This window comes from Cygnus atratus, chromosome 13, assembly GCF_013377495.2.
Source record: "Cygnus atratus isolate AKBS03 ecotype Queensland, Australia chromosome 13, CAtr_DNAZoo_HiC_assembly, whole genome shotgun sequence".
Classification (NCBI taxonomy): domain Eukaryota; kingdom Metazoa; phylum Chordata; class Aves; order Anseriformes; family Anatidae; genus Cygnus; species Cygnus atratus.
Genome location: NC_066374.1, coordinates 11,900,058 through 11,913,430, shown reverse-complemented (window position 1 = coordinate 11,913,430; position 13,373 = coordinate 11,900,058). Strand labels below are relative to the sequence as shown.

The following is a 13,373-nucleotide window of genomic DNA, read 5'->3' as shown; positions in this document are numbered from 1 at the left end:
ACTGAGTCAGGAAGTTATTCGTTACTTTTCAAGACACTTCAGGAAAATACAAGCACACAGAAGACAACTTAATCTACCCTTTGGCAGTAAGACTAGCATCCTTATTTTTTATTTTCCCTTGGTAGAAGGGCACCTGATAGCTCCACAAGAAGATGTAGATACTCTGCCACTCCCTGTGATGATGAGTTTGCTATCTTGGCTCAGACATGAAGAAATACTACAACAGAATAAATCTGAGTCTCATTGCATACTGTTGTAGCTTAATGGAATGACTATACTGTAGTTTCACATTTTCTACGTGTAGATATAATATGAAACTCCTTCCCCCCTGCCCCCTTGTTATTATTATTATTATTTTTTTAAATAAATGTCCCCAAAGGTTGAAATTCACCTTTGTACCAGATGAATATCCCTCAATCTTCTGTGTAGGTATATTATTGGGTGGGATGTTTACCTGCCACTGTGTATGGATTTAACCTTAAATTAAAATTTGGATTTTGCCTCCTTCTTATAGATAAATGACTGAAAGCATTCAATCCCAGCACTGAAAGGTCAACAGTTACTATAAGCATTACGTGTGAACAGCCCCAGACTATATTTGCTCCATGGCAAAGGAAGATTTAAGTCTGCAGAAGCCCCAGGCAGCTCTGGTGGCTGCAGAGACCACCCACCCCTTCTCTCACTACTGTAGTAACACTCTCTGTCCCTTTTTAACTCATATGGACAATGTGGTAAACTTCAAAGGTAACATTGGTGGAAAATCTTTGGAGATAGTTTTATTTACCTCCAGCTTTTCAGGGTTGCTGTCATAAAGTACTGTTAAGCTGCTTTCTATGCTGGTTTCACAATAAAATCTTTTCTCTCCTCTTTTAAAAAGCTTTGCATGACAGCTCTTTGCTAACAACATGAAGTCTGGAAATGAGCGTTTTTAATGTGTGAACTGAAATAAATAATATATATATATAAAAATAATAATAATAATATTAATAATAAAAAACAGCACAACAACAACCCCCCCACATTTTGGCTTTCTGTAGGCAATATAACTAGCTAACCTTTTGCTGTTCTAAAACCAGGCCAATTTAAAAAACAGAAGACCCCACACTTTTAAGCAGTTTTTGCAACACAGCACTGTATCCTCATGTGTGGTTAAATATATTCATAATTCTAAGCTACCTTACACAAGGCAATCGTTACCTGTATGTACGTACATACAGCAATGCACACTTAAATATATACAAACATATATATTTCTAAAAAAAAGATCATGAAGTGATTTATTTTCAAATGATATTTTTGAGGGAATCTTGTGCTCAATAAAAATGAAACTGACAACCTTAAGTTATTGTGTATTTTGCAATAGCGAGCAGCAGTCAATCTGGAAAGGAAGAGCATGAGTATTCACAAGGCCAGACCATGAGTCATGTCATGAACAAACACACACCATTAAATAAAACATGCCCATTTTTAGGAGAATAGTGATGACTCATCTATTACTTAATAAGACTGATTTCTTAATCAAGCAAGAAATCGTTTGATGTTGCATTTATAGCTTTCTTTTCACTCCAAATCTTTGTGCTTTCTGAAATCATGCCAGTTTTGTAACACTAGTCATCTAACGACGAAACTGGGATTTATCATGCAATGACCTGAGGCACACTCTGCACCACATGCTGTGCATGATCTAGGGAGAATCTCCCATTTGCTTTTGGACATGAACCTTGGACTCAGTCAGCTTCAACTGTTGTGCCCGTGTGCAGCCTGGCAAGTCAGCGAGACATTGCTGCTCATCATGGGGCTTCACACGGCTGAAATCACTTCTCCGTTTAACTGATTTTCCCAAAAAGTGCATGAACCTGCAGAACCCTCAAATTCAAAGCTCTGAGAGGTATTTATTTTAAATTGTAAGATGTTTAACAGAGGTCTCCTACCTTATTCAGTGGTGCGTTATTAATACTGAACACCCCTCCCTGTTGTCAGTGCTGCCAGCGCTTCTTTAAGAAATCACAGTATCAGATAAGCAAGGCAAAAGACATATATAGCAAATGATGTCCCTAACAAACTGGAAAACTGCTCAGGGCATTTACTATAACAGTGTAATCTAGTGTTTTCATTTATCTGTACAATGTTAGAGAAGGATTTATTGAAAGGTTGATGAGCTACTTGACAGATACGTACCCTGTACATAACAACTGAAGTAAGAACATCTATGTAGCAAACGTTGCTATTCATAGCAAAAATAGCCAGAGGATACCTCTTTATGGCTGATGCTGGCAGTGATTCAAACCTAGCTCTCTGCGACATACAGGCCTCTTATCAAAGCTCATGTCTTCCACGAGGTGGGACTCAGAGACAGCTTCCTCTTGTGCCTGTTGCTGGATGTGAACACGCCTCACTCCTCAAGCACCGACTGGAGCCTGGGTCTCATTTCAAACATGTTAATTATAACTGAGGTTCATATTCACCCTTAGAGAAGCAGATGGAAAATAAAAGCTAGCTCTGGTTCCACTACTGCACTTTATTTATTTATTTATTTATTTTAAAGTCCTATGGAAATGTTCTGCTGCCTTCCCCAGCAGAGAAGGCCCATGATCTGTCAGATGTATTTTTCCTTTTATTCAGGTTTTACGGGCTCTCATATGGCTATTTAAAATACAAGGAATATATTAGATCCTAGGAATGTTAGAGGAAAAACACTGACAAAAAGTTAAATAATTCCTCAAAAAAAAACACACCACAAAACACAGGAAAACAGAAACAAGCAACCACACACACACAAAACAGAAAACCACCCAAAGAACACTGCAAAAACACATTTTTTTTTCCTTTTTTAGAGTTTTTTTTTTTTTCCTGGAGAACTTATCCATATGGACCTGAAAGGCGATGACAAAGTACAACTTTAGAAAACTTCAGAAAGACGGCACTTTTCTGATCTAAATATACCACAGCCATGTATTTTGGTAAACAAGTACTAAGGGAAACCCTAAAGTAGGTAGAAAGGATAACTCTTAATGACACACATAAAAAAAAGGCAAAGAACAACAAACATCAGACAGAAACAGCTAAAAGAATTGGTCTGAGTGATGCCTTCATTTAAAGATAGAAAACAATCCATGCAATTATAAACCTCTTAGGTTGACCTGAACAGATCAGATTCAGAACAGAACAGATTCAAAAGGAAAATTAAAGACAGGAAGATACACAGGAAGTGCTATAAAATGCAATATGAGTCTCCCAGATGTACTCTGTAATGGTCTGACATGATATCTTGGGATTTTGTTTGTTTGTTCTTTAATACCCTGTTTTCTAGTGAAAAAAAGAAAAAAAGAAAAAAAAATGCATCAGATCTAATTTACATGGACTTCATTAAACCGTTTGATACGGTGTCATCAGGGAAATCACTAGGTAAACTCCAGAGAAAAAGGCTAACATCACGATTCTGAAACTGCCATAGAGGTGAAAATGGATTAGGTTGAAAAACTAAACTCTTACTTGGAAGCAAGTTGCTTGCTGAGATTGGCAAGGCTTGATCTTGATAGTCATTTCATTCTGATTTTTTTTTTTGTTTGTTTTTTTAATGAGACTAGAACAAAGCATTTACTTTGGGAATTAAATGTTCCAATGATTCAAAACTGGTAAGTATCATTCACATTGGGCTGGAACATCACACATGAGAGGCTGGGTAACTTGAGGACTGAACCAATTACATAACTAACAGTGAAATGTGATAATACAAACAATAACTAACAGAATTTGGATATAAACTAGGATTTTATCAGTAGGAAACAAAGAGAAGAGTTACTTCGGTCTCTGAGCCACAAGTCAGTGCAAAAGGGCCATGGAATAGAAAAATATAATCTGATATATACACGCCAAGAAAGAGATTTCTTGTAAAGATAAAGCAGAATTAATGCCATTGGCACAAGTCACTGTTAAGTCATAATACTCTCATTTTTATTGCCTAATCCTCTATTATGATCCAAACAGGAACAATGCTATAGAATAGCCTTCAGCAGTGAATGTTCACGGGCAGGAGCATCCTGCCTGTTAACCAGCTCCAGGCAGCAGGACATGGATGGGTCGCACCATCCATGTTTTGGGCATATTTGGCAAGGTTTTGGTTAGCAGGAGGGGCTACAGGTGGCCTTGTGAGCAGAGCAGAGTATAAATTTAAGCTTTTTCCTATTTTGCTTATTGTTATCTAACTTCAGTTAATGTCCTACTATTTCATACTCGTAACTCACTTGTAATTATACTTAGACTGATGTAGCAACTCCATTAACAACTGTAGTTTTTTTTCCCCCTTAATTCCCTTTCATCTTTTTAAGAAATGTTAGCATCAAGTGTTTTTCTGTACATTCTCCTGCTCTAAAAGCAAACAACCAACTACTTTCTATGCTGACTGATTCCTGCCATGAGTGGCCACTTTAATCTGTATGTCTTATTCCCTAATAACAGGTAAGTTTTTCCTTGTGCTACTGCTCACGATCTAAGTCAGGGACAGATTCTGAGCTCTTACACTGAAGTGAATCACAAATATTTTCAATTAGACAAGAAGGCCAAATCAACTCTCCTGTCAGATAGACTTCGGTATAGTCACTCTTGACTTGTACTAGAAAATAGGCCAATTGCATTGAAACATCTTCAATGAGATTAGAAGCAGGCTCTTTATTTAGGGAAATCATTTAATTTTTAAAGCATTTGACAATTTTAATAGACATCATCTATGAATGAGTCAGGGTGTGTAATATGCCTGAAGCTAGAAGAAAAAGGCTCATTAACTTTGAGAAAATAGACAGATGGGCACATCGGGGTAGAGCTCTGACAGCTCCTGAATTATGTAAGAAGTGAAGAGCGAGGAGTCGGATGCCACGTGCATGTGTGCAGGAGTCATTTCCATGGGAGCAAATTGCAGTGACACAAACAGTCATTTATGACATCAGTAAATGAGTCAGGAAAAATGAAGGGAAGAAGACAAAATATAATGGAAAATACTTCAGATTCCAGCATGACGTGAAAGGCAAAGGAGGTCTATAATAGTACAATTTGGATTAACCTGGTTCTCTTTATGAGCATACATATGAAACAAGGATTTTGTATGGTTCGTATTCTATCACAAATATGGTGCATAAAGCATTCTCGAACTGCAGCAAAGAAAGCAGTCCTAAAGTGTCTGGAGCTGCAAATAGCTAACAAACGCTTGGCTGCCTTTAACAAAGTAGTTAGGACTGGAGCAAAGAAAATGAAAATAGGAGGGAAGAACACCAGGAACACAGCGACTGAGAAAATGGGAAGGTTAAAGACTGACGCTCTAAGTGTAATGTGAAGACAACCTTTGACCTCAATGACAGTCTGTGGGGAAAAAAAAAAAAAAAAGTATTTAGAAGTGAAGGGAAAGAGGTAATTAGAAGTGATATCATTCAAACAGCATTCAAAGCAGCCATTTTCTTTTTTAATGGAATATTTTTTCTATGTTTACCTAACATTTAGGTGAAATTTGACAGGTACATCAGCACTGTTTTCCAGTCAGCCTGTGAATGACTGCTGTACTTTGGCAAGTGAATAATACTGAAAACCAAAGGCAGACATCACTGTGTAAGCGACTGATGCAGGGAGACCAATCTGTCCTTACACAGGCTGTGCTAATCTAAGTATCTGAGGGAGGTGGTCAAATGCATTTTAATAAACTTGACTGAAGAAAAATAATGAAACTATCAAAACAATTCATATATGAATCAAGTAGTGTCTGCATTTTAATCTCTAGAACAAAGGCAACTGAACTCTAATGGAGTTGATTTTCTCTTGAAAGTGATTACTAAATTGCTTTCACTTTGTCAGCAAGGTAATATCTATGTGAACAGCTCAGAGTTAAGGAAGTAACAAACCGTCAATTGTCAAGTGGGGAAAAACATTTTTTCCCCTGGGTAAAGCACATTTGAAAAAGAAACAATTCTAGCAGAAGCCAGGACACTCTGGTAAAAGCAAGCCCTTCACAAGAAGGAAATCCTCCAGCAGGAACAACACGGCCAGTCCATCACTCCATCACAGTGCACTGTATTTAGAAACTGCGGGGATGGAAGAGGCAACCAGCAGTCATTAAACATACTGGATAGAAGAATCAGTTTACAGTTCCTGAGCAAAACAGTTTTTGAACCTAGCTGCAGTCTTAGTGCATCATGTACAGCTGTGAGAGCTGTTGAGATGCAAAATGTTAGAAACCAAACACCTCTAAAACACTGGAAAAAGTGACCTAAGCACAGTTGATGCAACCCAGTTAGTCTTCTTCCAGCAGTTTGTCTTTATATCAATCAATCAAAAAAAAAAATGTTGAACACAAAGAAGATCCCATCTGAGTCAGTGGCAAGTACGAAGTAAGGTACATCATGTTTTAAGTTCCAATTCATTACCAGCCAAGTTGTATCAATTTATGTCTTCTGAGGACCAAGGGATGATGTAAGACTACTATGGTATACATTAACCTAAGGCACAGTAACTTCACCAAATGTGGGGCCCGAGCCCCAAAAAAACAGAAGGCATCTCTGCCCTGGGCACAGAAAAGGAAAAGCTCAGAAAGAAGATATAATCTTGTTTTTACTTCTCCAGAAAAGCTGTGTGGGAGGACAGACATTGTTCAAGAAAGGAACTGAGAAAGCAGAAAAAAACAACCCAACAATCAAAACCTAGAGATTGTAACTTCATTGAGGATTCAGAAGGCATAACGGCACCAAACAAATTTTTCATATTTGAGGTTTCTATAGCATTAAATTCATTTAGAGACCTGAAAGGCATAATACTTTTTACTTTCTAGATAAAAGCACTATTGTAATCATTCTGGTGTAAAAGGGCCTTATTCTGCCAAAAATATCAACAACATGCTGCAGTGCAGAAACCCTCAAACACTACAAGACCTAGCTCTGAATCAGACCATCTGATTCATTCAGAAACAAGGATACTGCAGTTTTCCCCTTGATCCTGCTCAGCATGCTGTTACAGCCCTCTGAGAACAAAGATAGTTCTGCTACTTGTATGACAAATGAAATAAAACCTCTTCTTTCAACAGCTTACAGAAAGGGTCACTTCTCACTGAGTTCCAGTTGAGCTGTGAGGTTTCAGTGACAACACCTAGGAGTATGATTGGGAGGGCAGGGTGGAGAAGCTGGGAGAACAGGGCTTAGTTCTTGAGAACTAGAGATATTTTGGCAGCTTGCTCATTACAATAACATACATATTTAAAACCTAACTAGAAAAACAAGACCCAGGAAAAGCAAGAGTTTACATCAAAGTCCAATACTTCATGAAGCTCACTCCCAGGACAGAAACAGAAATAGACTAAATGGCACCAAACAGGTCTGAATATTAATATATAAAAATATAGAGTAAGCTGTTTTACAGGATCAACTGAAATATAGCACAAAGCTGGAATTTCAGTCTTAAGGTTGTTTTGTTAAATAACATTATAAAGAATTCTGACAAACATTAAAATACAGTACTTGCTCCCACTTACTACTACTTAATATCAAGTGAATTCTTTTTATTTCATTTCTTTTGAACCACAAAAGAAAAGTCCAGATATGAGAGGCAATAACTGTGAATTACTCAGATTCCTGCTTTCACTTCACTTTGGGAAACATGAAACTAGACTAGTGCTGCCAGCTGTCACAGGTTTTCCTCTCAAACCTTTTAGCACCTTGCGTCTTGGGTTTTAAATCTCAGCCCTCCAAGTCAGTAGACTTCTAACCCTCACAACTGAAGACAAAAGATAAAAAGTACGTCTCCTAAACACACGAAAAACAGAAAGCAATATGTATATATATAAGTGGGTATGTGTGTGTATGTATATATATATATATATATATATATATATGTAGGATGTAATACCTTCTGAATTTTCTGATTTTAGACACTTGAATTTTGGTTTTAAAAAGCTGTTATGGACAGTGACCATGCACTCAAAAACCTTGACAAGAGATTCTTGAATTCCCAACATCCAGAACAGTTGAAATTTAAGGAGAGGATTCAAGCCTTATGTTTGATATCAGCCTTTTGCCACAATATTTTTTGCAGATGTCCCCAGAATAATATGTTGCATTCCTAAAAGCTAGCATTTATGTTTGCAAGATTCTACCACACTTCTCTTTCTGAAAACAAACCCACTCTCCAAATCACGTCGCAGCTCTGCAAAATCTAAGAAGCCAGGCAACAGAGAACAAGGACCTTACACTGCTGTACAATGAGTTGTGAGCTTGCCTTTCTACCTCATGCCTTTCCAGCACAGTGAAATGGGACCTAGATCTGAATTCTACACTCTGGTTAAACCACAGCTGGGGCAACATCTGGATATTTAGGCAAAATCATTTATAGCACCTAGCTGTAATTGCTGGAGGGATGCACTTTGCAGCTGGGGCAAGTCAGTCTCTGTGATGAAGCAAATAAGGGAATTTTTTTTCCTTTAACACTACAGACATTAGCTCAGGCAGGTAACAAACAAGTTTTTAAGATTGCAAGATGGTGACTAACCGTGTTTGGACAGACAGGAACATTCATTGCATTGTCTACAGCTGGCCTGCAAGCAGGACATTCCACAGCAGAAGGGGACCTCCTGACCTGAAAGAGCTGCTAGTGCCAAGAGACCTTGTTTTCACTGGAAAGCTTTTTTTGACGTCTACCGAGTATCACAGAAGCTTAACATGAGCCAAAGAGGCATAGTCCATGCAAACAAACCCAACAAACTTAGTACACGCACAGTTTGTACCACAAGCCTCATGAAACAGGAATGTTTTTGACATCCATAAACCTTTTGCCTAGAAACGTTGTGTCAGTGGTCAGCTGAACGCATTTCCTTACTAGTGAGAAGGCTCCAGATTGGAACTGTAGTAGAGAGGGAATTAATCTCTGTCACCAGCATCACAACAGAAACGTAAGTGAAAGGCCAAAAGAAGGTATAGGCACCAAAAGAAAGAAACAAAGCAAAACAAACAAACAAACAAACAAACAAAGAACCACCCACCACACATCCTAGTCTTCTGTCTTTTAGGCCCATCTTAAGCTTTTCTTAAGCTTACTGAATCAACACTGAGTGGTTGACAAAATAAGCAGAAAGAACTGCACCATTTTAACCCAACAGGCATTGCTACCTGACCACATTTTCCTCAGAAGTGGGCAGTTGATTGTATATGTTTTTTCTACTTTTTTTCCTACTTTGAAGATAGAAACCAGGCTCTCAACAATACAAAATACACACAAATAATACATGAGCAAAGCTATATTCCATAACAATTTGTCTGGAAAAGGAAATGAAAGACTTGTAAAAGCACGTTCCTACCACTTTTGCTTAGATAAACATTATTTAGAAGATGTCTTTATCAATACTGGCAACACAGAGCATGTTTTTGCTGATATACTTCATGCAGTTATCAAAACCAAAACCATACATAACCAGGTGTGCCTGCTATGTTGATTTTTGAGCTATAGCTTGATTTTGGAGTAACAGCAGCTGTGCACTTAAGCTTCTTCCTCTCTTCCATCCCTGTTTCAACATTCCTCACTTGCAGAGCTGGAACAGTGATAGCAACAATCAGGGAATTACACCATACCAGGAATATCCCTTATTTTTCAGAGATTTTTTGGTGTTTTTAACATCTTCCACAAATACCAAGATTTGCACCTTTTTGTGAAACGTAGAACATTTAAAACCCTGCCTGAGCCCTACCAGAAAGGCTTGTCATTGAAAACTTGTCCTTCCCATCCCCCCCAGTTTACCACCATTCAGCTCCAGATGGAAAGCAATAAAAATAAATGATATCTAAGGACTTTGTAAGGGAACTCTCTAACTTTTCTGTCTTAGTGCTAGGGATCATACCAACCCGGGCAAACAAGCTGGCCATCAGCAGGGATTGTCACAGGTCTGTTATCAGGATCACCAGCAAACGGCCCTCAGATAACTTCACTACCATCACCACCACCAGCTGCTCCCCTGGTTCTCCCCTGCATCTCCCCACTGCCTGAAACCCCAAACCTTTGGCTCAGTCTTTTACCAAAGGGAGACTGTCACTAGGGGTATGTGACCTGACAGGCACCCTTATCCCTCACCGTACAACATGCCAGCAGTGACCCTTTGCACAGCTGGTCTAAAAAAGGAGGGGGTGACTGGTTTCTCTGACATACCTATTAGCCCTCCTCCCACGCAGTCATCTGTGTTTGATTTCCATCTGAATTAATTTGTCAGTAGCAAATAATCAGTAATCATTTCTTTTTTCCCACTCTTTCTGCTGGCATCATTTCCAATACTATCACAAATCTCTGCCTCATTCACCGTTATCTGGGAGAGGACCTTCTCTACCTGGAAGTGATTTGAGGCAGAATTCAGAGCCTTTCAACAGGATGTAAAACAATATTTTCCACCTTTCCTTTCCCAGTGACAGCTGTATCCTGAAGTACCACTAGGTTCCTTCCAAAACAAACACTGCACAGCTGCTCTGATTTCCCTTCAAGGTCCATAAATTATAGATGGAAAATACAACAGGAGAACATCCCCACTATATGTTCCTGCAAGCTGGAAGAGTGCCCTCAGCTGCAAGGATGACGCTGCAAATTGTCTGAAAAAGTTGAAGCAACATTCCCAACTGGAGTTAATTTCCCATTGTATCAGGGTGGTTCAGGGAGCCACTGAACAGAAATAGGAGTTAAGCCATTCAGAACCTGGTCAACGGGATATGTTGTTATCGATGTTGTATTTATAGGTATCAGGATGTATTTACGAGGTTTCCACCTTAGTACAAAGGGAGTAGAACAGAGATGTGAAAAAGTAATTGCTGGCTTCTGCAAATATGAAAGGATTCCATCCTGCTAAATTTATTTAACAACTAGTAAACGTAGGTCATTCTCTTGTACCATAAAGACTGTCTTCTGTATGCTTGAAGAAAATGAACCTGCTTCATCTAAATACCTCTGATAAATTCTGTTTTTGTAGCAATCGTGTTTACTTGTTTTGCTTGCAAATGCTAAGATGCAATGAAGAGAAAATTTATTACAAGAGCTACTTGGAAATAGTTGCACAAAACTTTTTTCTTGCCATAAAAAAAAGTGTTAAGCCAACACAGGGGAAAAACAGTTCTGATGCATTCCTCAACAGAAAATACTGGGGAAAAATAAAGTTTCATTTTTACAGTTTGAAAGCAACAATAGTCCTGAAGTTAGAGATTACTTTTTGACTTTAATATTTAACATAGCAGCAGCAAATATAATTACATATTTAAAATTATATGGACATCAAATATTTCAAGGCATCAGAATGATTTACTTGACTGAAACTTATTCATTAATGAGAATTTTAGTTTACATAGGCTTTTTTTGACATTTCTATGCTTTCTGAGATTTCACACAGAAAAAAAAAAAAAGACTCCTAAATAACAGTTGTGGGCTAGAAAAGCTGTTTTCCACCTAGCACTAGTTATGTTATTAGGCTAGCATAAAAAGAGAGAGACACACCATGTTACTCTCTGGATCTAGCAACTTCTTCTATCATGCTAAGATAAAAACGTGTGAACATCAACCACATGGAATACAAGTTCTTTGTTTTTCTTTTCCTAATGAACTGTGCAAGGAATGCAACATAATTATGTCTTCAAAAGAAACTACTACACTACCAGAGATACTAAAAAAGCTCTCTTCTTTGGCTGGCACCCATCTCTGCAAATGCTGTCACAACAGACTCCAAACTGTCACTTCAGAAACTGCCCTACATGGGAAAAAACATATTTCTTCTAATTAGTCGAAATTCTAACTCCATGTTTGAAGAGTATAATTTGATCTTTTCTCTAGAAACTCATTAACCACTTGAGCTTAATTATTAATATTTGCTTTAAAAACTCACTGAATTAACTACCAATTGTGCAAGCACAGATTTCTTGAGATGATGCTTATTGCTGTGGAAAGTGGGCATGTCACCAGGGGAGCTGGTGTGGTCCAGGTCCACACAGCAAACTCCTCTGAATGTCAAAGACATATAGATACCACCTCTGAGTTGGCTCTCAACTCACTGAATGATTTTGGGCAGGTTAACCCCTTTTCCATTCCTTTCTAAACGTATTTAGGATAGTCAGGCCAAGAATTGTTTGGAGCAGGAACTTCACAGAATCACAGAATGGTCAAGTTCAGAAGAGACCTCTGGAGGTCATCTGGTCAAACACTGCCGCTTAATCAGGAATACCTAGAACAGGTTGCTCAGGACTTCTCCCCTTTCTCCTCTTTCTGTTCCACTGTGCTTAATAAAGTGTCCGATACAACTGGACAACAAGGTCATCACTGCAATAATAGTTGTTGACACCTTAAAGACCAGAGCTGGCAGGGAGTGAAGGAATCAGCACTTGGGGAACATGCTTCTGATATCGTGTTGGTAAAGTGGAGCTCCCAGTCTGATTGAAAAATCATGTAAAAATTCACACCTTGGTAGGGCTTGATGCCAGGGTTACTGTTAAGTCTCCTGAAGGGCCCAGGGTTGCAAGAAATCTGCTAAAAACACTCAGTCTTCTGGGATAAGTCTGAATGATACTGATTCCTACATGGAAGCCCTTCAAAGAAGCAGAAATCCATTATTTACTCAGTAACAAACAGGTTCTCAAACAGCATCACAAACACTGAATGCACAGACACATGCTTCCACTTAGCCTCAATTATAAAAATTCATGATTTACAGGCCTTCACATCCGTTCCCCTCTAAAAAAACATCCAGGACACCTAGGACATGGTGCACAGTACAGGAAACTCCCATTTTTTGCAGTGCAGACTGTGTTCCAGAAGAACACATTAGGAAAGATATTGTCAGAAAAACATTTTTTTCTAAAGAACTCTTCAATTTGATTAAAAAAATAAATCTAACTATACCTTCTGTTGGGTTAAATCAGGCGAGTTCATGCATTCAAAGCTTCTCTTAAAAAATAAACAGACAAAAAGCTCCGTGTTTTCTCAGTCTCTTGGGGACCATATCTCATAGCATCTCTGGTTGAACACCTCCATTTTGAGGATTTCCTTAGTCCTTTTAAATTCTCCAGCTGGTATTTGCTGCTGTGTTTTGGATATGCAGAAACGTGTGAAAATCCCCAGAAAACTAAATGGCTCCAGCACCAGCTCTTTGGTACTTGGATGCTAACTCTAACATTTTAGCTTCTCATCAAAAGAATCTAACAAAAGTTACTTTTAGTTACCAGCTTTGACACATTCAAGCAGCCTGAAAAAAAAAAAGTGATAGAAAAGCAGCTAACTGAAAAATAAGCCTTTCCAAGTTTCCAGTGTTATAGGATATTTTCAGATGAATAAAGGTATAAGCTTATGCAAGAGCTTCTACATAAACTGTAGTACCAGTCTGCATGAGACTC

The 13,373-nt window shown here is 38.4% G+C and overlaps 1 protein-coding gene across 11 annotated transcripts in view; it reads right to left on the bottom strand.

The window, feature by feature from the left end:
- The window catches only part of HTR2C (5-hydroxytryptamine receptor 2C), a 231,265-nt gene that overhangs the window by 45,949 nt on the left and 171,943 nt on the right, over positions 1-13,373 (bottom strand). Inside the window, exon 2 of one of the 11 annotated variants that reach the window (XM_050713464.1) lies at positions 1,932-1,994. The exons of the other annotated variants lie outside the window; for them this stretch is intronic. The gene's annotated coding sequence lies outside the window, so the exon portion shown is untranslated. The remainder of the gene's footprint in view (positions 1-1,931; positions 1,995-13,373) is intronic. 11 annotated transcript variants of the gene reach the window in all.